The sequence below is a fragment of the Panthera pardus genome, unplaced genomic scaffold (genome assembly GCF_024362965.1).
Source record: "Panthera pardus isolate Hobbes unplaced genomic scaffold, ASM2436296v1 HiC_scaffold_8, whole genome shotgun sequence".
NCBI classification, from domain to species: domain Eukaryota; kingdom Metazoa; phylum Chordata; class Mammalia; order Carnivora; family Felidae; genus Panthera; species Panthera pardus.
The window spans coordinates 17,615,057-17,639,872 of record NW_026527013.1 but is presented as its reverse complement, the minus strand read 5'-3'; the positions used below and the strand labels follow the sequence as shown (position 1 = coordinate 17,639,872).

Here is a 24,816-nt window from a genome sequence, read left to right as displayed (position 1 = left end):
TTCTGTGAATTGCTTAGTCTGAAAAATAGAGCAGTGTTAAGATACTAAAAGAAGGCACATCAGAAAATTATTCAGTGGGGGCACCGGGGTGGCTCAGTTGGTTAAACATCCAACTTCGGTTCAGGTCATGATCTCACAGTTTGCAAGTTTGAGCCCCGCATCAGGCTCTGTGCTAACAGCACAGAGCCTGGAGCCTGCTTTGGATTCTGTGTGTGTGTGTCTCTCTCTCTGCCCCTCCCCATTCATGCTCTCTCTCTCTCTCTCTCTCTCTCTCTCTCAAAAATAAATAAACATTAAAGGAATGCACTTGGGATGAGCAGGTGATGTATGGAAATGTTGAATCACCATATTATACTAATAACTAATATCATACTGTATGTTAACTAATTGGAAGAAAGAAAAGAAAAGAAAAGAAAAGAAAAGAAAAGAAAAGAAAAGAAAAGAAAAGAAAAAGAAAGAAAGAAAGAAAGAAAGAAAGAAAGAAAGAAAGAAAAAAAGAGGGACACCTGGGTGACTCAGTTGGTTAACCATAAGACTCTTGATTTCAACTCAGGCCATGATCTCACGGTTCATGAGTTCGAGCCTCGAATTGGGCTCTGTGCTGATGGTGAGAAGCCTGATTGGAATTCTCTCTCTCGCCGTCTCTCAAAATAAATAAATAGACCTAAAAAATTAAAAATGAAAGAAAGAAAGAAAGAAAGAAAGAAAGAAAGAAAGAAAGAAACAAACAAAGAAAGAAACAAAGAAAGAAACAAAGAAAGAAAGAAAAGGAAAAAAAGGAGAAGAGACAAGACAAGACAAGACAAGACAAGACAAGACAAGAAAAGAAAAAAGAAAAGAAAAGAGGATCCTCTGCTCCCCAGAGGTAGAACAGATGGGATGGGCTCTGGGGAAGTGGGTTCTGATGAAGACCATGCCATAAAGTGGTTAGGGCATGGATGTTGAAGCCAATGTGCCCGAGTTCAGGTCCTCACACTGCCACTTACTTGCTGTGTTCTTTTGGGCAAGTAGCTACCCAACTTCTCTGTGCCTCCATTTCCCTCTTTGTAAAATTGCCTTGGAAAGTACTGACCTCAGGTAGTTGAAAGGATGAGGTCTGATAAAGAAGTCAAAGCAGATAAAGAACTTGGAATGTGGCTGGCCCATACTGATGCTTTGTTATTATCAACAATGAGAGGAGCTACCCCCAAGGGTTGATCAGGACCTTAGATTCTGGGGACAGGAAGATGTATGTTTGAATCATTGGTTTACCTCTCACTAGCTATGACTTTTCTTGGGAAAATTCTGCCCTGGTAGGCACTCTCAGCAGCAAGTGAGTGTGAACCCAACTCACTTTGCCTCAGGCATAACTGAGAAGCCAAGCTGTAGAACTGGTCCATCTGGATGCTGGCTCCATTTTCCTGCAATATCCTTGGCCCTGTGCTTGCTTGGAGATGGAGAAGGAGGCAGAGAGCAAAAGGAGAGTAGAGTCAGGATCTCAGAGGCTGTGGTAGCTAAGCCCTGAGATGGTCAGGTTGGGCTCTAGGCACGCTTCCCATGCCCACTCCTAACCCAGTAAAGGATACCAGCCCAGGAGATGGGAGCAGATGGTTCCGCAGAGGTTGGTGCAAGAGTGTTATCACTACCTCATCCCCAACTTTGGACCCCCACCTTTCCCAGTCCTCCTCTATTCCCCCTCCCAGTCTGGTTGAGCCAGCTGTTCTCTGCCATCATGCTCTGCACTTAAAACCTGAACTTTGGACAAAGCCCAGGCTCACCTGTGTGTACACACCTCCTTCAACCCAGCCCTGGAGCCCTGGATTTCTAAGCCATCGAAGCTAAGTGGTATAAGAGAACTAGGAGGAGCTGGGGCTGAGTGACCTGGGTTCTGATCCTGTTCCCTGCCCAACCATGTGAACTTAAGATTTTCACCAGCTATACCTCCTCCTTGTCTATGAAATAAAAAAATATTATACCTGCATAGAAGGTCATTCTCTTCTCCATGGAGGAATTCCTTCCATATGGACTTTGAGGTGAGGGATCAGAGACCCAACCTCCATAGAGCCTTCCTTGCCTTCTGAGGGGGAAGGAGGTTAGCAGTGATCCCCTCCACATCTGCCACTTAGGACCTGCTCACTTGGAGAAGCCCTGATATAGCCCAGGCCACTGAAGACCCCTGGAGACCCACTTTTCAGGACCTCCCTCAAGGATGTGAATTCAAGGATGTTCATGAGGAGGCATGAGCCAAGATGCTCACTGAAGCTTGTTGGGACTAGTTGGGAAACTAGAAATTATCCAAACATGTCCGTGGGGAATGGTATGTCCACTCTATGCCTACAGTGCAGCCATTTTAAGAAGAATGAAGTAGAGAGGTGCTTGGATGGCTCAGTCAGTAGAGCATGTGACTCTTGATCTCGGGGTTGTGAGTTTGAGCTCCACATTGAGTGTAAAGATTACTTAAAAATAAAATCTTTAGGGGCACCTGGGTGGCTCAGTTGGTTGAGCATCCAACTTCAGCTCAGGTCATGATCCCATGGTTCGTGGATTCAAGCCCCACATCAGGCTCACTGCTGTCAGCCTGTCAGCACAGAGCCTACTTCCAATCCTCTGTCCCCCTCTCTCTGCCCCTCCCCTTGCTTTCTCTCTCTCAAAGATAAATATTTTTAAAATAATAATAAAAAATAAATAAAATCTTAAAAAAAAGAATTTTAATAAAAAATAAAAAAGGATGAGCTGGAAACTACCCAAATAGCCATCAACAGTAAAAGAATAACTATATTGTAGTATATTCATAGAATGGAATACTACTCAGGAATAAAAAACTGAACAAACTATAATTATATACAACAGTATGGGTGATTCTCACAAACATCATGATGCACGAAGAAACTGGATGCAAAAGAGTATATATTTGGGGTGTCTGGGGGGCACAGTCAGTTAAGTGTCCAACTCTTCATTTCCACTCAGGTCATGATCTCACAATTTGTGAGTTCGAGCCCCACATAGGACTCTGTGCTGATGGAGTGGAGCCTACTTGGGATTCTCTCTCTTCCCTCTCTCTCTGCCAACTGGTGCACACACACACGTGCTCTCTCTCCCTCTCTCTCTTTCTCAAAATAAATAAATAAACTTTAAAAAAAGAGTAGGGGAGGGGCGCCCAGGTGGCTCAGTCGGTTAAGTGTCTGACTTCAGCTCAGGTCATGATCTCATGGTTCGTGGGTTCGAGCCCATGTCAGGCTGTGTGCTAACAGCTCAGAGCCTGGAGCCTGCTTCGGATTCTGTGTCTCCCTCTCTCTCTGCCCCTCCCCCGCTCCCGCTCCATCTCACTCTATCAAAAATAAATAAATGTAAAAAATATATATATTAAAAAAAAAAGAGTAGGGGTGCCTGGGTGGCTCAGTTGGTTAAGTGTCCAACTTCGGCTCAGGTCATGATCTCATGGTTCATGGGTCTGAGCCCTGCATTAGGCTCTGTGCTGACAGCTTGGAGCCTGCTTCAGATTCTGTGTCTCCCTCTCTCTCTCTGCCCCTCCTGACTTATGCTCTGTCTCTCTCTCTCTCAAAATAAATATTTTTTAAAAAAGAGTATATACCATATGATTCTATTTTCTATAAATTTTAAAATCTGGCACCACTAGTCTATGAAGTTCAAAGTCAGGGTCATGGTTATAGAGAAGGGGAACAAGGGGAACAAGGGGAACTCTGGGTACCAGTTACAAAAATGTGTTCACTTAGCAAAAACTCAGCAAGCTGTATACTTTCGATTACTGCATTTTTCATACATATATTTCAATTAAAAGTAGGAATTTTCCAATATAATCATTAAGGGGAAGAGTCAAACTGCAGAATAATATGCACAGATGATTCCATTTATGTAAACCATCAATCACCCCCTATAAAATAAGACCCCCTAGGGGCGCCTGGGTGGCGCAGTCGGTTAAGCGTCCGACTTCAGCCAGGTCACGATCTCGCGGTCTGTGAGTTCGAGCCCCGCTTCAGGCTCTGGGCTGATGGCTCGGAGCCTGGAGCCTGTTTCCGATTCTGTGTCTCCCTCTCTCTCTGCCCCTCCCCCGTTCATGCTCTGTCTCTCTCTGTCCCAAAAATAAATAAAAAACGTTGAAAAAAAAAAATAAGACCCCCTATTTCTTTATGTTCATCAAGGTATATAAACATCTAGAAAAATATTAGGACAGGTATCCTCCCATTTGATGAATGAAGATTATTTCTAATGTGGAGATTGGGATGAATGGGGCAGAGATGTAAACTGTCAAAAAGATTTTAGTTGTACTGTGATTGAATTTTTATACGAAAAATATATCCTTTAACAATGTTTATCATTAAAAGAAGAGAAGAAGGAGGAAGAAAAGGAAAACCTAGAGAGATGAAATGTAGGAAGTGCCTCTGGGGAGGACAGTGAGCAACTTGAAAAGACCAGATCCCCTGAAGGGCCAGGGTCTGCATGAGGAAGAGCAACGGACAGAAACAGGTGGAGTATGCACTTGACAAAGTGGAGCTACACAAAGGCAAGGGTCCCCTGTGGGTCCTGGGAGTAGCCCATCCCACCTACTATGAGATTCTTTCTTCTATTCTTATTATGAAAAGAATCCATGAGGGGTGCCTGGGTGGCTCAGTCAATTAAGTGTCCATCTCTTGATTTCAGCTCAGGTCATGATCTCACGATCTCACAGTTCGTGAGTTTGAGCCCCACGTTGGGCTCTGTGCTGGCAGTGTGGAGCCAGCTTGGGATCCACGGTCTCCCTCTCTCTCTGCGCCTCTCCAACTTGCACTCTCTTCCTCTCTCTCAAAAATAAATAAACTTAAAAAAAAAAACGTTTCCTAAATCTTTGGTAATTTCCACTTTCAGAATTTTGCTAAGTTATGAGATATAATTATATCATGGGAATTCATTGAATATGTCATTTCCAAATAAGATGAAATACTGAAACTTTAATTGCTAAACAAGTCTTGGTTTACTTACTTTTGACTTCTTATCACAGAGGAACTAAAGATATTTGGACCTGTTAGAAAACATGTCTTGTGCCACATTGAAAAATTATGCTATGGGGAAATGTATGTTTCTAGACATTATGAAATGTATTCATCAAGTTACCAATCTAAAGAATGCTGCTGTAACATATCATAATGGCTTACTTTTTAGTTCACAATTGCGTACTTCTTGATTTTCCCTAAAATTCAGATTTCTAAGGATTAAGAATTCCAAGTAATGTGTATAACTAAAACTACTAGCAATAGTAAGGGAACATCTCTGTATACAAAGAAAATAGGCTGTGTTTTTGGGTAAGCAAGGTATGAGGTATGGAGATGAATTTTTAAGGGAAATGAAAATAATTTTGTCCTAAAGTAAAGCTAGTGATTTCAGAATGGGAAAAAGGAGCATAAAGAACAAAATGGTATAGAAATTTGGCAAGAATTTTCCCTTGTGTAGTCAAGTTGGCTAAAATTGACTTGCTATTATAAGGATTTTTAAAACAAGCTTTAATAGCAATAGTATACTTGTGAGCCTTTCTTTCATTGCTAAAAGGATGTAGTTCTGAGTATCGCTCTGCTTCTGATAAGAGATTGTGAAAGGTTTTTCTTTTCTTTTTTTAAAATTTTTTAATGTTTATTTATTTTTGAGACAGAGAGAGACAGAGCATGAATGGGGGAGGGTCAGAGACAGAGGCAGACACAGAATCTGAAGCAGGCTCCAGGCTCTGAGCTGTCGGCACAGAGCCCGACGCAGGGCTCGAACTCACGGACCGTGAGATCATGACCTGAGCCGAAGTCAGAGGCTCAACTGACTGAGCCACCCAGGCGCCCCAAAAGGTTTTTCTTTACCTTTTAAGTAATCTGGCTAGAAAGCAAGGAATTTGTGTTTTCTCAAAATAATTTCCTATACTTCATGTTGTCTTTGTCCAGTCTTTGATTACCTAAGAAAGTTAAATCTTCCCTACTAAGAACTAAAGTCTTTTTTTACAATTATGTAACTTTTTATATTTGCCTACAAAGTCTTTTACTGTCATTTTGGTTAAATGCATAACTAAGTAGGGGCGCCTGGGTGGCTCAGCCGATTAAGCACCCAACTTCCGCTCAGGACATGATCTCGTGGTTTGAGTTCCAGCTCCATGTTGGGCTCTGTACTGATCAGTGCTGACAGCTTGAAGCCTGGCGCCTGTCTTTGGATTCTGTGTCTCCCTCTCTCTCTGCCCCTCCCCTGCTCATGCTCTGTCTCTCTGTCTTTCTCTCTCTCTCTCTCAAAAATAAATAAACATTAAAAAAAAAACCTTGAAAAATGTATAACTAGGTATTGTTTCACAGTGACTTATAATCCTATTTAATCAAGCATCCAAAAATTTTGATATTTTTTACAAATTCCCCCCCAAAATCAAATTTCAAATGAAGACTTGTTGACTTCAAACTAACTTTGAGTTTACCTAGAAGGTCCCTGGACCATCTTAAGAGATCTGTTTTCTGGGGTGCCTGGGTGGCTCAGTCAGTTAAGTGTCCGACTTTGGCTCAGGTCATGATCTCATGGTCCGTGAGTTCGAGCCCCGCATCAGGCTTTGTGCTGACAGCTCAGAGCCTGGGGCCTGCTTCGGATTCTGTGTCTCCCTCTCTCTCTGACCCTCCCCTGTTCATGCTCTGTCTCTCTGTCTCAAAAATAAATAAACATTAAAAAAAAAATTTAAAAAAAAGAGATCTGTTTTCTCTCCTTATAAAAAGAGATACATTAAAATAATTAGACATATTTGATATATTAAATGGGAAGCATTGTCAAGTAAGAACTAATATTAAATCTTCTTTATGTTGTGTTTATATAAGTATATAAGTGTTTGAGAAATTGTATGAAACTTCTAAAATTCTGATATATCCTGGCAAAATGTTGTCAGTCATAAATCTAGATATCATCTTGAAATGTTGTATGTCACAGAAATAACCAAATTTCATTGTCAACTGCATTGTAATGAACTCTAATAAGATCTTTAACCATGGCCATTTTTAAGTCTTTTGTTAGTTACAACTATTGTTTTACTCTGAAGCTTTTGCAAAAGTGCTTCATCTTCAGTGAGATTCACGGAAAGGACTCTGACAAGTACAGGTTTGTGATGACATTCAGATCCTACCATTGAACAGATGAGAATGTACAGAACTCAGGGGCACTGGGTGGCTCAATCCATTAAGCATCTGACTTCGGCTCCCGAAGTTTGTGAATTCAATCCCTGTTTTGGGCTCTCTGCTGTAAGCACGGACCCCACTTCAGATCCTCTGCCCCCCACTCCCTGCACCCGCTCCCTGACCCTTCCACAGCTTGCACTTTCTCTCTCTCAAAAAGAAATAAAAACATTTAAAAAAATGTTCAAAACTCTAATGGAGAAGCTGATGGCTTCATAAAACTGCTAACAAAAGATCGAGATCAATAAGAATTAATTACATGAAACTGAACAGATGAGGATGATTATAATTTTTATGACTTTTTGTTTGAAACATTGCTGGTTCTTTAATGTTTTGCTGTCTCCAGATTTAAAGAAACCTCTTCTCTTAAGCTATATATGACTTACAGCGATTTGGTAAAGTATATCTTTATGAACAAAGAGAAAACAACTACTCTTTCTCCCTACCCAATAATTCCAAAATTAGAAAACTCTGAGTATTCTTATTTTTATGGCAATATAGTTATTTGCATAAGCTCAACAAGAATCTGTTCTCCTTAGGGTGCCTGGATGGCTGGGTCTGTTAAGCATCTGACTTGGGCTCATGTCATGATCTCAAGGTTTGTGGATTCAAGGCCTGCATCAGGCTCTCTGTCCCCCTCTCTCTCTGCCCCTAGCCTGCTTGTGTTCTCTCTCTCTCTCTCTCTCTCTCTCTCTCTCTCTCTCTCTCTCTCTCTCTCTCAAAAATAAACATTAAAAAAAAAAGGAGGGGCACCTGGGTGACTCGGTCAGTTAAGCATCTAACTTCGGCTCAGGTCATGATCTCACCATTCATGAGGTCAAGTCCCACATTGGATGAGCTGGAGCCTTGCATCAGATGAACCTCACTTCTTTCTCCCACACTCTCTCTCTGCCCCTCGTGGGATTCTCTTTCTCTCTCTCTGCCCTCACTCACTTGTGCCTTCCCTCTCTCAATTAAAAAAAATACAGAATTTGTTCCCCTTGTAATAGGACACATTTGGAAATATTGGTTATATTACCAGACTTTGACTGCAATGTTATATTTGAGAGAAATGTATATAGATTCAGACATGACCAGACAGCTTTAAGAAACTAAGGCTGACTTTATGGAGCCAATAAAATTTGGAAAAATCAGCCTGGTACCTTGCTTACAAAGTTCTAGGCAGCCTTACCAAGTGAGCAAGGGCAATCACTTCCAGGTACGCCCAGGAACGTCAGGATATTTGGGGGACATCAAGAAGACAAGAATTCACCCAATTTATAGGTATTCCAGGTGAAGTCTGACGGCAAATTCTTGGCTTGGCTTCTTAGCCTGGAGAGACTTTTAAAAGGTTAATCTGAGATTTCTTATGAAAAGTTCCAGGAGCGCCTGGCTGGCTCGATTGGTAGAGCATGTGACTCTTGATCTCAGGGTTGTTAAGTTAGAACCCCACATTGGGTGTAGAGGTTACTTAAAAGTTTAAAAATCTTGGGGCACCTGGCTGGCTTAGTTGGAAGAGCATGTGACTCAGGGTTGTGAGTTCGAGCCCCACGTGGGCTGTAGAGATTACTTAAATAAATACAACTTTAAAAAATGGTAATAATAAATAATAAAATTTAAAAATCTTTAAAAAAAAGAGAAAAGTTCCAGCAAAGCGGACTTAAAAGAGCATATAAGGTCAATCACTGTTCTTGCTGCACTTTTGCAAATAATCAGGCCAATTTTATTGAAATTAGACTTAATTTGCAAATAAATTAGTCTTATTATGCTTATCTTTGTTAGAAATGGGGGTGATTGTAGAGAAAAGTTACATTTCAGTAGAAACTATAATACACACTTGTGTATATTAGATTCTAGTTCTGTTAAGTATCTTTGAAGTTTGGTTTTTCTACCTGTAAACTAGACTGGATTTCTTCTTATTTCTTCCAATATCTGGCTGCAAGTCTCCAGACTAATGCTTCCAATTTTTCTCCCATCCTTCCGAGTTGAACTCACTGAGAACTAGAACTGTTCTTTTCTTAAAGGCACACAAGCTAAAATGGTACATGATATAAGCTTCAGAGAAATCATTAAAATAGCTCATATATGGACAATCTTGCTGTTACTATGGGCCACTCAGAAAGATCTCCAGATCTCCCCCACTTGTGCTCTCTTTCTCTGTCTCTCAAATAAATGAAATTTTAAAGAAATTTTTTAAAAAAGAAAGAAAAATCTCCAGAGACATTCACACTACAAACCAGGAAAATCATTCAGATTGCCACTGCCTGCCCTCACTCCCTCTGAAGATGCTTCAAGCCCAGCACCTAAAAGCATCGCAACTGGCTGCCTTCAGAACTCAGAACCTGGGATTATAATTAATCTGCTCCAATTATTAACCATTTGCTATTGTTGTTGTTATTTCCATAGAAATGCCTCTTGTCAAGTAGGCATTTGCTTGCTCAATATAGGTCTAATTTGGTGAACCCACCTGTGTCACCACTTCCTGAAATAAACACAACCTTCTAACTAAACTGACCTATTCTCAGGACTAAGAGACTGGTTCAATAAGATATGGACCAATCCACCAACTCAAGACAGCTTCAAACCTATGACACGGGATGGCCCAAAATATCAACATTTCCACAATATTGCCCAAATCCTTATGCAGATTCCCAGGGCTCCCAAGATCACTGACTTGCTTTCATGGCTCTTGGCAAGACCCTTCAAGCTTGAGACGTGGTTACAGACTGGATTTCAGACTACTGCCTGTATAATTATTATAAAATTTGCTACTATAATCCTATTTAGATGTGTGCTTTCTGAGTTATGACCCCTGATTTTTAGTTCATCAGCTACCCAGGCAGTTAACGTCTTCACCATTGACTCTGATGCCTTGGCATTACAGGGTGGGCTGTGGTGTTAACCCTGACCATTGGTGGTGGTGTTTTTTTGTTTTTTCTTTCTTTTTTGTAATGCAAGTACCTGATTTAAGCTTTGATTACCTAGGAATCCACTTTAAAGAGGCATCCATTCCAGATGGCTACCTTGAAGAAACACAAGGCCAGCCACACCACAAGATAAAAAACCAGGCCACCTCCCTTCCACTGACACTTCTTTGTTCTAGAGATCTTGGTAGATTTTGATAACTGTCCATTTGGGCTACTTGCTTTTCCTTTTTCCATGCTTTAAATTCCTCCTCTTATATTTTGTTTGTTTGTTTGTCTATTTATTATTTTAGAGACAGAGACTGCAAGCAGGGGAGAGGAGCAGAAGGAAAGAGAGAGAGAGGGAGGGAGGGAGGGAGGGAGGGTGGGAGAGAGAGACAGACAGACAGACGGACAGAGAGAATTTTAAGTAGGCTCCACACTTAGCAAGGAGCCTGATGCAGGGCTCAGTTTCACGACCCTGGGATCATGACCTGAGCCAAAATCAAAAGTCAGACACTCAACCATTTGAGCCACCTAAGTGCCCCTCTGTTCTTATATTTTAAATTCAGCAATAGAGAATGAGCCTCAGAAACCCTAGGCCCCCATTCTCTACCCCAATAAAAGCAGAACCCCAGCCTCTTGCTAGCTCTCTCTCATGCTCTCTCTCTCTCTCTCCCTACAACCTCGCTGTGTGGCCCCAAGTGTGTCATGTAATTTCCAGGTCTCATAAGTAATAAACCTTTGTTTTTTTTCAAAGTTTCCCGACGGTTCTGCTGAAGGGCATCTTGCTGTCATGATAAGAACCACAAGGGCTGGTCCAGACACAACATTGTTCATTGATAGGCTGAGACCTGCACACAACACTGACCTTTGAGAGTCCTGCTGAGATCACCCAGCAGAGGGCTGCCTTCCTGAAGACAGCTGGACTCAGAGCAGGCGGTGGCCACAATTTTCCCTTGTGGGGCTTTGGCCAAGGAGATGGTCTCACTAGGCCTAGCTCATTTCTCCTGGAGTGTCTGATGCTCCCCAGCCTCCTCACAATCTGCAGAAGGCCCACTGCCCACGCCTTAAATGGAACTACCACATCTTCCCACTTGCAAACCATCCCCCCCAACATCTGCTCCACCCGGTCACCTCCTTTTCCACACTGCCTGAACCCTACCTCTGCAAGGCCCTCACCATGTCTGCCTGTCCATCTCAGGGGCCATCGCCCCCACCGGCCAACCACAGGGTCCCTGTGTAGTCAGCTCTCTCGAGATGAACTCTGCCCACTGAAACTACTGGGATCCTTTTCTATATAAGCCAGCTGACCTTTATGGGGCCTGCCTCAGTCTACCATATGGTATAACAATACTGACCCTCCCAAAGGAAAGATCTTGGGGGCTCAATCAGGCTGTCCATTAGAACTTTCTGTGATCAAGGAAATATATTATGTCTGTGCTATCCAATGTGGTAGCCATTAACCACACATGGCTATTAAGCACTTGAAATGTGGCTAGTGTAGCATCAACTGATTTCTTAATTTAATTGTCATTAAGTAAGTTTTATTTTTTTAATTTACCTTTATTTATTTCGAGAGAAACATGGAGAGAGAGTGGGGGAGGGGCAGAGAAAGAGGGAGAGAGACAGAATCCCAAGCAGGCTCCACACTGTCAGCACAGATTCCAATGCGGGGCTTGAACTCATGAACTGTGAGATCATGACCTGAGCCGAAATCAAGAGTTGAACACTCAACTGACTGAGCCACCCAGTGGCCCCTAATTTTCATTATTTTAAATTTAAGTAGCCACATGTGTATAGGACAGTAGCAGAGATACCTTTTTCCTTGGTCTCCTTGCACAATGGTCTTCCTCCTTTATAGCTCCATATTCCAAGGTGTTTATGGCAAATGGATGGCCTTTGAGAACCCAAAAAAATATTAGCCCATGCCCACTCAGTTCAGGGCCAAAAGGAATCGCTCAAGATTCGCAGAAACTGGCTCTTGTCAAGTCCACATGGACTTGAGAGAAAAAGAGCTCTCTTCCAGGACCACATTCTGTCTCATAAGCACCACTGACCTCTGCTCCATCCCTCAGAGTACAGGCCCCTCAAAGCTTCCAGAGAGATCCCCTGCTCATCTCCTTTCACCCCCAGAACACACTCTGGGGCAGACAGGAAGGGTTGTGATGCTATTATCATTTCACAAATGAGTAAAGTGAGGCCGGCCCAGGGCAGGACGGAGCAACTCACCCAAGACACCAAGCTACTCAGAGACAGATGGAAGTAGGGCTGAGGTCCAGGTTACTCCTTAGCCTCTCCCAGCCTCAGCCCACCCTCTCACCCCCACCACTCCCCTCTGTGGGTGACGGGAGCAGGACAACCAGGAATCATTTTGAAAAAGGTAAGCTCTGACACTTATCATACAACCCAGAAATTCCACTTCTGGGTGTTTACCATCAAGAATGTGGGGCACCTGGCTGGCTCAGTCGGTAGAGCACACAACTCTTGATCTCACAATTGTGAGTTCAAGCTCCACACTGGATGTAGAGCCTACTTAAAAAAAAAAAAAAAAAAAAAAAAAAAAAGAGGGCGTCTGGGTGGCTTAGTCGGTTAAGCATCCAACTTCAGCCCAGGTCATGATCTCATAGTTCATGAGTTTGAGACCCCTGTCAGGCTCTGCACCGTCAGCGCGGAGCCGACTTCGGATCCTCAGTCTCCCCCTCTTTCTGCCCTTCCTACGCTTGCTCCCATGTGCGCGCTCCTTCTCTCTCAAAATAAATGAACTTAAAAAAAATAGGAACATACCTCCACACAAAAACTTGTATGAGAATGCACATAGCAACTTTATTAATAATAGTCAAAAACCAGAAACAAGCCAAACGGCCATTAGCAGGCCCATCAAACTGGAACACCCACACAACGGAATGCTACTGACAAGTAAAAAGGAAAGAAATGCCAGCATACTCATCACAAATAAACCTCACAGACATTATGTTCGGTGAAGGAAGCCAGATACCAAAGATCACCTACTGTATGATTCTATTCACATGAAATTTCCAGAAGAGGCAAAACTATAGTGGTAGGAAGTATACCAGTAGCTGCCAGGGGCCAGGGTTGGGAAGAAGAGATTGACTACAAAGGGGCTCGAGGGAATGCTTTGGGGCAATGAAAATGTTCCACATCTTGACTGTGGTGGTGGTTACACACTTGTAAATATTTGTCAGAACTCGTATCATTAATCTTAAAATTATGAATTTATACCACTATTTTAAAAGTTGTAGGGTAAGGGGGCACCTGGCTGGCTGAGTCGGTAGAGCACGTGACTCTTGATCTCTGAGTTGTGAGTTCGACCCCCCACACTGAGTGTAGAGATCACTTTAAAAAAATAAAATATTTAGGGGTACCTGGGTGGTTCAGTCAGGCAGTTAAGCGTCCGACTTCGGCCCAGGGCATGATCTCGCGGTTCCTGAGTTTGAGCCCCACGTCGGGCTCTGTGCTCACAGCTCAGAGTCTGGAGCCTGCTTTGGATTCTGTGTCTCTCTCTCTGCCCCTCCCCCACTCACACTCTGTCCCTCTCTCTCTCTCTCAAAAATAAATAAAAAATTAATTAATTAATTAATTAAAACATTTTTAAAAATAAAATAAAATAAAAGTTGTAGAGTGGGGAGATAAGTGCTGGCAATGTGTGGGCACGCCTTTCCAGGAAAGAGCGTTGTTCTCTCTCCTCAGCTCTCTGTGACAGCACAGCCCTGGCTCACATGAGCTGGCCCTTGAGCCCATCTAGAGATGGGAGAAAGGGCTGACTGTGAGGAAGAAGGGTAGTTCTGCGGTACCCCCTCCCTGCCCACTTGGGAAGGCTCTGAGTGTTCCCAGGAAAGGGAGACCCAGGTCGTACTCAGAGTAGAGCCCACCAACCTGGGGCTGAGGGCAAGCCCCTCTCTCCTCTGTGTTTCTGTTTCCTCATGTGTGAAATGAATGTGGGGGCCACACGGCTCAGAGTGTGTTCCATGAAACAGTGGTCATGCAAGATTCTCTATGAAAAGCATCCCTCGTTCAAATAACTACATAAAACCTCCCTTGCTGGTTCTTGGATACTCACAATACACATTAACTTCTTAAAGGCTCTGAAGAGTCTTGCAGAAAAGGAACCTGTTTCGCTCTGATTAATCCCAATTTCCTCAAATTTGCTCCTTTTTTCACAGAAGTCAGAAACATCCTGGAAGGGCTGGGGCAGGCCTTAGAGTCTGGATTTTAGGCTTAAAGGATCAGGGGTCCAATCAAATTCCCTCTAGGGCAGGCATTGCTCAGGGCTAGAAAGGGATAGGTCCTGGAAACCCAGCCCCATCCTCCCACTTGCAATTCCCCCACCACCACACACACACAACACCTTGCCTAATGTGACCATTTGTCAATCAGCTAGTGGGCGGATGGTGCAAGGTGTTCTAACTCAACCAGGATGGAGGGAGCCACGGGAACAATTTCACCTCCTAGAGGCCCAGGGATTGAGAAAGACTGGGACAGGGCAGTGATACCACAGGTCCAGCTTGTTGGTCTCTAGCTGCCTCCAGATACCAGCACAGAGTGTTTCCTCTCAGTGTATTAGAGGTCGGGGGCAGGGGCGGGCACAGCATCCAGTGCAAGCTGTAAGAAGAGATCAGCTGCTACCCAGGACCTCTGACTTCTAGAGGGATGACCCCAGGAAAGCTCACAAGAAAACTTGGCCCTTTGGAATAAAGCCTTCCCACTGCGCTAGAACCTACTATGACTCCCTATTGCCCTAGTGTCCTCCATTCCCTGCCCGCTGCTTCTGACCTCAGGCCTCATCACCTCTACCTGCTGGGGAATCACCTGTCTCAAATGTCCAGCACTGGGTACTCACACACAGTAGTGCACATGAGTGTGTTGTTGAAAAATGATCTCTGTGCTCTGGAGCCGAAATACAAAACATGGAGACAAAGTTTGGGATAAAGAGGAACAGCTGCTTTTTGCTTTGGCAGGCAAAGGAGGCTGCAGCAGGCTAAGGCCTTCAAAACTGCAAGCCTGCCCAGAGGAAGTAGCTGGGTTTATAGGGAAATACAGGATCTGTCCAGTTTCCACTGGGATCGTGTACCTGCTGCCACCCTCCTTTGTCATGTCCTCAGGATGGAGTTCCTGCAACAAAAGGCCAGGAAGGGGGGTACCTAGCTGGCTTAGTCAGTGGAGCATGTGACCCTTGATCTCAGGGTTCTGAGTTCAAGCCCCACACTGGGTGTAGAGATTACCAAAGAAAGTAAATAAAACTTAAAAATAGGGGTGGGTGCCTGGGTGGCTCAGTTGGTGCCTGACTCTTGGTTTTGGCTCAGGTCATGATCTCACGATTCCGTGGGATCGAGCCCCAGAGTCTGCTTGGGATTCTCTCTCCCTCTCTCTCTGTCCACCCGCCTCAAAATAAATACTGAAATGAAATGAAATAAAATGAAATAATGAAATGAAATGAAATAATAAAATAAAATAAAATAAAATAAAATAAAATAAAATAAAATAAGATAAAATAAAATAATTTTTTAAAAGGTCAAGAAGGGAGGAGGGGAGGTCTGCAGAAGAGAAGGATAAGATTACTTTAAAATGAAGCTTTGCTGGGGTGCCTGGGTGGCTCAGTCGGTTAAGCGCCTGACTTTGGCTCAGGTCATGATCTCACAGCTCTGTGGGTTCGAGCCCCACATTGGGCTCTGTGCTGACGGCTCAGAGCCTGGAGCCTGCTTCGGATTCTGTGTCTCCCTCTCTCTGCCCCTAACCCACTTGCATTCTGTCTCTGTCTCTCTCAAAAATAAATAAACATTAAAAAAAAATTTTTTTTTAAATAAAATGAAACTTTGCTGGGGCACCTGGGTGGCTCAGTCAGTTAAGCTTCTGACTTTGGCTCAGGTCACGATCTCACAGTTCCTGGGATCTCACAGTTCCTGGGATCAAGCCCCATACTGGGTTCTGTGCTGACAGCTCAGAGCCTGGAGCCTGCTAGAGATTCTGTGCCTGCCTCTCTCTCTGCCCCTCCCCTGTTTGTGCTCTGTCTCTCAACAATAAATAAATGTTAAAAAAAAAAAAATTAAAATGAAGCTTTGCTAAAGCATTAGTGCAGCCATTTTGATTTTTGTTCAACTTTATGCTTTTAAGTGGTTTTTTTTTGTTTGTTGTTGTTTTTTAAAGTTTATTTATTTATTTTGAGATAGAGCGCAGGAGAAGGGCAGAGAGAGGAGAGAATTCCAAGCAGGCTCTGCACTGTGCCACCCCTGGGACTTGATCTCACAAACCATAAGATCGTGACCTGAGCAGAAGCCAGAGTCGTACACTTAACTGACAGAACCACCCAGGCACCCCTTGTAAGAGGTTTCAACTGTACCGTCACACATTCAGCATTAGCACAGGGGCAGGATGGGGGACAGAGAGGATCAGCAGTTCCCTGCTTTTCTCCAGTACACTTCATTTCAAATTTCTGAAAAGTATTTACACTATTTACTTTGTTCTCTCTTGCTAATGCCTCTGTGTGGTAGGCTGAGCAGGAATCATCCCTCCCATTTCCTTGAGGGTAAAACTGAGATCAAGAGTAGTCAAGAGGTTGACACAAGATAAAGGACAAGTTGAGACCAACAACATAAGTTTGGGGCTCCTGGCCCTGAGCAGGCCCCACCTTTCAAAAGGCTCTGGAAACAATCCCCAGCAATTGGGGTGCATTTGGATTTTCACACGTGCTTAACTTCCAGCCCAAGTCGCTCTAATTATAGCTGCCTCTTTTGCCAGCAACACTCAATTTTTTTCCCAGAGAATATTCTCCTGGGAAACAAGCGCCCTCTGGCGGCTTCCTCGGGTGTTATGCCTATGACCACCAGGGAGAAGAGTGGCAGAAAACAAGTCCTCAACCTTTTCGGGAAAGAAACAGGACCCTAGGGACCTGCCTCACTGCCCCCCCCCCCCCGCCCCCACTCCCACCAAGCCATAAGTCCAGTCCATCTTCCATGGGGGAAGGCGAGAGGAATGACAGTTTCTCAGAGGCCCTTTCTAAACCCGCTACCTTCAGGGTAAAACTCATATTCTTAGTCTTCATCCATTCCCCACACATTCCTCATCACCGTTAGCCAGGTTCCACACACCGGCTGCGTAAGAGCTTCTGGCTTACCCAGGAGGCCCTAGGCACTCTCTCTCTACACCCAGTTCCCACCTTTAAGGGTCCAAATGGCTCCTTCTATCATGACCTCTCTAGAGCCTCTCTTTTTAGGAGCAATTTGAGGTAGGAGGGAAATCTGGAGAATAGTGTCCTGTAACAAGTGAAGTAAACATTTCTAGAAGGGAGTAGTCAGCTGTATCCAGTGTTGTAATGGACAGTTTCTGGACAGAATAAGACAAGGCGCACGCATTGGTCACTAGATTCAGCAAAATGAAGATTCCCTGAAAAACTTGCCATATGCCATTTCCACAGAGTGGAGAGGATGAAAGTCTGATTGGAGTGGGTTCAAGGCAAAATGGGAAGAGAGAAATTACTCCTTTTTTTAGTTTAACTGTGAAGGGAAAGAATATAGCTGGAAGGGAAAGTGGTGTATCAAGGGAAGGTTTTATTTCCTATTTTTATATTTACCTATATAATTTTTTAAGTTCATTTATTTATTTTGACAGAGACACACACAGACAGTGCAGGCGGGGGAGGGACAGATAGAGAGGGAGAGAGATAGAAACCCAAGCAGGCTCTGAGCTGCCAGTGCAGAGCCCAAAACAGGGCCCGAACCCACGAAACCGTGAAATCATGACCTGAGCGGAAACCAAGAGTCAGATGCTTAACCTACTGAGCCACCCAGGTACCCCATTATATTTATATATTTATATGTATATATATATATATATATATATATGTATATATATATATATATATATACATATATATATTAACAATTTTATTATTAATAAACATTTCACCGATATATACCATTTACACAGAAAAGTGAACAAATCAGAAGCATGCAGCTCAATGAATTGCCACAGGGTGAACGCATTCACGCTACTAGCACCCAGCTTAAGAAACCATTTGACCTGTTCCCAAAAGTTTTCCTTGCATCCCCTTCCAGTTACCCCCCAGACCCCCTCCTCCCCAGACAACCAGTACCCTCACTTCTACCACCAAAGATTAAAAAGTAGGATTTCTATTTTTTTTTTATTTTTTAATATTTATTTATTTTGGAGAGAGAGACAGAGTGTGAGCAGGGGAGGGGCAGAGAAGGAGACACAGAATCTGAAGCAGGCTCCAGGCTCTGAGCTGTCAGCACAGAGCCCAATGCGGGGCTTGAACTCAAGAACCCTGAGATCATGACCTGAGCCAAAATCAGACGCTTAACCTAGGGAGCCACCCAGGTGCCCCTGGACTTCTATTTTTTCAACATTGCATATCAGCGGAATCAACAGCATGCCCTCTTCTGCATCTGGCTTATGTTCAATATGGATTCTGAGATTCAGCCATATTGTGGGTAGTTCTTTCCTTTTATTGCTGTATGTGAGAACCCCCATTTACCCATTCTATTGTTGGTAGGCATTTGGGTCGTTCTGTGCTTGGGGCTAAAATGATAATGAAGCCTTGGACATTTAAGTGCTCTTTGATGTGCTTATGGGCCACACTGTACCTTCTGTGCCATCTCTTACCTTCCCAGAGCCTTCCTGTGGCTACTTCCTTACCTCCCACCTTTCTCACCCACTCAACATGACCAAGACCTCCATTTGGCCACCTTCCATGACTCCCTTCAGGGCACATCTCAACCATGGACTGGCCACTCCCTCCCTTGTGGTTCCTTCCCCAGCCCCACCTTCACAGACCTCCCCTGCTACACACCCAGTTCTTCAACTCTGGTGCTCCCAAGACACAGTTTCCAAAACACTCTTTGCACACCTTCAATGGACTTATCATGCTCATGCTAATGAACCCCAAATCTCTCTCCTGAGTGCCAAGCCCATATAGTACACAAGCACAAAATGAAACTCATCAAATTCCTCCAAGAACTGTGCTGCCTATTGTTGAAATAGTTACCATCCACCCAGTTGCTTAAGTCATTACCTAGGAATCATTCTAGACTCCTTCCTCCCCCTTCCCCCCTCAACTCTCAGTTATCAAAATCCAATGAGCTCTACCTCCTTCCCAAGGTCACTCCCTTCCTCCTATTGCTAAAGCCCCAGCCTTGGCTCAGGATATCACCTTTTCTCAACAGAACTGTTTGGACAGCCCCCACCTTGCAGGCTTCTCCACTCTCCCCACTGACCCACCCTGATCCCATTATCACTCACCATCTGCACCCTCCACTGTCCACAGGCCCAACCCTTTGGCAAGCTCTAGGTCCTAAGAGCTGACTCCTTCCTCCCACTTGGATCCCTCACAAACACTCCCTTGTGCCCATTCTAAGACTTGGCTAGAGCAACTCAGAAATAGTTCCCAAGAAGTGCTGTTGTACCTCCTAGCTTCTGAGGGCTCCTCCTCCTCCTTAGAAAGCACCCTACCTCACCCCACCCCAAATTCCCCTTTTCCGGGGACATACGCCAAGAACTATGCCAGCCTTCCAGCTTCGGCAGCAGCTCTAATCTCCTTTGGGAAGTGCCCCACCTCCTCCAGCCTTCCCCATCTCCATCTCCTCCCCTCCTCCAGGTCCTACCAACCCTGCACCAAGGGCAACAATTATCATGGTGATGATCCCATTATTGTAAGCCCCCTGAGGGTAGAGATTGCCGGCATTTTATTTCAAACCCTGGGTTTGTCCTAGTAAGCAATAAATAAATATTTGTTGAAGGCATGAATACAAGAATAGGGATGCTGAACCAAGTATTAAGCGCCCTGAACAGAAGCAGAGGGGAGAAATTTTTCAGATTTAACGGAGGAAAATATTTGAAATAGTGCTACTGGGCAGGGGAGGGCACCATTGGACCTTGGGATCTGCCATAGCAGCGAGGCCTAAATAGTGTCTGGCTAGCGCTGGGGTGCTTGTGAGGGAAAAAGGAGATGGAGCAGGAGAGGAGGGTGCCTCACAGTAAAGGATCTGGTGTCCTGGGCCACATGTTTTGGGCTTCAGCCTGTCACTGTTGCTTTTCAAATTATAGGTTGTAGGCGACCATAACATTTTGACATTAATCCTCGTAACCAGGATTTTTTTTTAAGTGACATAAAATAAAATAGAAAATCGCTGTATTGCATGTAGTATGAATAAATGATGCAATGGAAACTTTTTGCAATGTGTCTTCTGGACCGAGGGTCTAAAATGTATGGAAGCCCCTGCTTTAAGTGATATGGGAGGTACAGGAAGGGTTTTGAGCAGCGGGTGGGAGGAAGAGATCAGATTTGCATTTACAAAATCACTTGGGGCCAGGGGATGGGAGTCCAGATAGACCAGGGCACAGTGGGGAGGAAGAACTAGAAGATGATGGTGCCATTTCCTGCCAAGGGCACTGGGGAGGGTAATAGATTTTAAAGGAAAGGGATGTGAACTTGAGGGGAGTGGAGCTGAATTGCCAGTGGGCCATTCTAGGTGGATTCAGATGAGGGGCTGGAACTCAGCTGGGAGATTCCTACTGGAGACAGGAACTTGGGAATAAAGCTGAAGAAGCAGTAGGAGTGGGTGAAACAGTTCAGGAAGCAGCCATGAAAAAATGGAGGGGCTCCTGCTAGAAAAGTCTGTCATTTTAGAGCAAACATCTAGCCATGGGACAAGACGTGGCCTGTGCTCAGAATATCATCCTGCAAAACTTGTTACCCAGCACAACACAGTACAAATACAAATTATGTATTAAAATAATGTGTGTGGTCCTCAATGTCCTTAAAATCCATATAGCTCAGTGGTTCCCCAACCTGGCTGTGTATCGGAACAATTCAGGGAGCTTTCTGAGTGTACTAATTCCAGGCAGGGCCCCACACTGAAACTGCAAAATCAAAATATCTAAGGGAGACCAGAGGATCTGTATTTTCAAAAAAGCTCCCCAAATTGGTGGCCATTAAAAAAAAACAAAAATAAGGAACTCTCTGTAATAATGAACCAACTCCAAGATAATATAAAGTAGTAAAAAGCAATGTTCAGGACAATGTTTATAACACATCACTGTCTGTGAAAAATCAAAAGTGTATATGGGAGAGGCAGGAAATGTTCAGTCAGTTGAGCATCAGACTTCAGCTCAGGTCATGGTCTTGCAGTTCGTGAGTTTGAGCCCTACATCAGGCTCTGTGCTGGCAGTGAAGAAGGAGCCTACTTCAGATTCTGTCTCTCTCTCTCTCTCTCTGCCCCTCCCCTGCTCATGTTTTTTTTCTTCTCTCTCAAAAATAAATAAACATTTTTTTAAAAAGTATATTTTGGAGAATATATGCTTGTTAGCATAGACACAGACTCCAAGAGATACAAAAAAAAAAAAAAAAAACAAACCTGGCCACAGTGGTGATCAACAGGAAAGAAAACAGGGTAGCTGGGACAGGGATAAGAAGATTTATTCTAGGCCTTTTTGGGCACCACTTGAATTTGGACCATATAAACGGATGATCTACTCAACAAATAAATCCCCAGATGATTGTGATGTAGAACCAGAACATGGGAACCTCTGATTGTAGGTACTCCTCACCTGACAGCATCTAAGACACTGGTTATACAGCCTCCTAAATAGCTCATTTCACCTTGGAAAGCTCTGTTAGTTCTGACCCTCCCTCTTAGTTTAAACTGAATCCTTCCAGCCTCTGGAAGGCTCCTGCAAATAAACCCAAACCTGCTACCAGTACAGTTGGGATAAAGGAGAATGGGCACATGTAAAACATTAAATCAGAAAAGGAATGTTTCTTTTTCCAAAGAAATGAAGTCTGATAAATTGATGGGAAATTATTTGGACTTCGTGTTTGTTTCTAACAAGGGAAATCCCTTCTCCAAACAAAATGAATAGGGCACTCCAATACCTAATGCAGATTTAAAGGCCAAGTTTCTGCTTGGGTCGCTCCCTCTGTTAAGTGGCTGACTCTTGGTTTCAGATCACATCATGATCTCACAGTTTGTGAGTTCGAGCCCCAAGTTGGGCTCTGAGCTGACAGCATGGACCCTGCTTAGGATTCTCTCTTCTCTCTCTCTGTCCTCTCCCCCCAGCCCCCACAATGTGCTTTCTCTCTCCAAAATAAATAAATACACATTTAAAAATAAATAAATAAAGTCAAGTTTCTGTGGTTGCCAAGGAGTGGCAGGGAGGAGACTGGAACCCTGCTGGGACATCTCACTGAGAGAAACAGTGTGGCCCACCTCTGTCAGGAACCACCTCTGTCAGGAGGCCCACTTCTTCCCCTCTGCATCACCTCCTCCCCAGTTGCCACCATCTCACAGCAGGACCTTGTGATCCCCCCCAAACTAGTCTCCCCAGCTCTACCACTGCTGCTCTGAAATCAATTCCACACTCTGCAGCCAGGGTTATCTTCTTAAAATGCAAACGTAGGGGCATTTCTAGCTCTCTGAAATAAATAAATGTTTAAAAAAAAAATTTTTTTAATGTAAATGTAAACCCCGTAGCCCTTGAGATAAAGTCCAAGTTCTGCAAGAGTCTGAGCCTTCCTCAGCCTCTTCTCCCATTGTTCTCTGCTAAGCACAGGGGACTCCTTCCAGCCTCAGAGCCTTTGCTTAGGGCCTATCCCTCTGCCCAGAACACTCTCTCGCACCTCCTAAGGGCTTATCCTTCTGGATATTTCCTCAAGGACATACTAGATAAGATCAGATTCCCTTCTTAAACACTCAAAGCATTCATACTTTTTCTTTTGTATTTTTTCCCCCCACAGAGATCCCACTTTTTCTTTGTAGCATGTACTGAGGAGTCCCCTGAGCCAAGCACTGGCTGGTACTATAAGGGGGAAAGAAGGCAAAGTCCCTATCCTTTTAAGTTTATAGTCATTTGGGTAGACACACCTGATTACATAATCACAGAAACAAATGTGAACATATGGTGCCTGGATGGTGGATGATACCAGGGGAATATATCAGTTAGGATGTCTGAGAGTAGAGCTTTCTTGGAAAGGGTGGATGTTTGCTGATTGAAGTGACAATGGAGGTGAGAAGGACACTTCAGGCAAATGTCCAGAGAAACACTGACCCTGTTTGGATCTGGCAAATTGGCAGGCTCTTAGTAGAGACGGAACGAAAGAGCAAAAAGTGACTTGCCTCAAAGCAGAATCATATTGGAACTCAGACCTGTCAGTTCAGTGCAGGCTTCTTCCCTTCCCCTATTGCTCCTCCTGGATTTTGGAGAACATGCCGAGGTGAATGGGGGAAAGGGTTTGGTGATGTTATGCTTTTCCTTTTGCTTCAATTTCACATTTCTGACATCATGTTTTCATTCCAGTACTTGGACTCGCTGGTGGAAATGCTTCAGTATGTTAATCCACTTGGGCTGATCTCATTTAGGCAATGTCTGCTCAGACAAGGAGGGGGAGCTTTCCATTCCTTTATTTGTCTCTGAAACAAATATTGATTGTATAGTTACAATGCACAAACATGCAAAAAACTTAAAATGTTGACAGTTGTGTCTTTGATGGCGGTAAAATTACACATATTTTAAATTGTGCTATCTGTATTTTCTAAGGCTATAGTTATTTTGTATTATTTGTATAGTACAAATCTTTGAAAGCAAAAGCTTTTTAAAGAAACAATTTAGGGATGCCTGTGTGGATCAGTGGGTTGAGCATCTGACTCTTGATTTTGGCTCAGGTCATGATCTTACAGTTTCAAGAGTTAGAGCCCCTTGTCAGTCCAGCTCTGTGCTGACAACGCTGACAATCCCTCTCTCTGCCCCTCCCCTGCTCACACTCTCTCTAGCTCTCTCAAAATAAACTTTTAAAAAAGAAAAAAAACAAACCACTTCATTTAATGAATTTAATGGCTGGCCCTAAGCAGAGGTAAGGGTCATAATCTCCGCCAGACACCTAAATTAAATATACAGTGTAAAGCAGAGCGTTGGCTCTGAACATGCTGTCTACAGACAAGTTCTCTTTGCAGCCTGATCACTGTACCTATGGCCCTCTTATAAAATCATTCATTCTAGGACCTGCCACTGATGCAGGGGATATAAAAATAAATATGGTCACCTATAAAATGGGGACAATTCCTCCCTCAGAGTTGAAAGGATTAAATGAATTAATACCGATAAAACTCTTGGGACAGTGTCTGGCACAGAAGCACTATGTAAGTGTTAGCTGTTATTATATTTACGGCATTGCTATCTAGGAGCTCCCAATAGGGTAAGAAAGGGTAGAGAAGAAGGATTTGATTCTGAAAAAATACAGTACGAGCTTAAAATGGAGGTGAGCAAAGCATGCTGAGTCCCGCAGCCTGTACTGTGGGGTTCAAGTCTTGTGTGGTCAGTTTGTGGCCAGCACTGCGCGCAGGGGCTCTAACAACCCGCGGCACTGGAGCGTTAGCGCTTCGTTGTCTGGGCCTGGAGTTCGGGGAGGCAGAGTCCAGTCTTGGGGACATTCAGTTCCTGCCCTCGTTACAAAATTGGGACCTGGAGGCCGGGGGCTGAAGAGAAGAGCTCACAGTACCGTTGTTATAGGTCGAGCCGAGGCTGGGCCCGGCCTGGCCTCCAGTGGCCAGTACGGCTCTATTCAGCCCGCGCGTCCCTTCGGTATGCGGGGCGCCGGGGCCGGAACTACCGGCCGTGTGCCGAAGCTCGTAGGAGGTGCCTGGATCGCAGCGCGGGGTGGGAACTACGCTTCCCAGAATGCAACGGGGCAAGAGGGGGCCTCTCGGCGCTTTCCGCGCCTCGCAGGGTCCGCTGGGAGTTTTCATTGACCTCTG

At 44.1% G+C, this 24,816-nt stretch overlaps 1 long non-coding RNA gene across 3 annotated transcripts; it reads right to left on the bottom strand.

Annotated features, from left to right (window-relative positions):
- Positions 1-812: 812 nt before the first annotated feature.
- LOC109247751 (uncharacterized) lies at positions 813-23,814 on the bottom strand. 3 transcript variants are annotated; one of them, XR_002071848.2, is made up of 3 exons: positions 22,930-23,814; positions 11,854-11,933; positions 813-1,426 (listed from the first exon to the last, which is right to left on the bottom strand). It is a non-coding gene; the product is annotated as an uncharacterized LOC109247751 (long non-coding RNA). The 3 variants fall into 3 exon arrangements; XR_008420354.1 differs by lacking the exon at positions 813-1,426 and adding an exon at positions 7,838-8,462; XR_008420353.1 differs by lacking the exon at positions 813-1,426 and adding an exon at positions 7,842-8,471 and having other exon boundaries at positions 22,930-23,813.
- Positions 23,815-24,816: the final 1,002 nt, after the last annotated feature.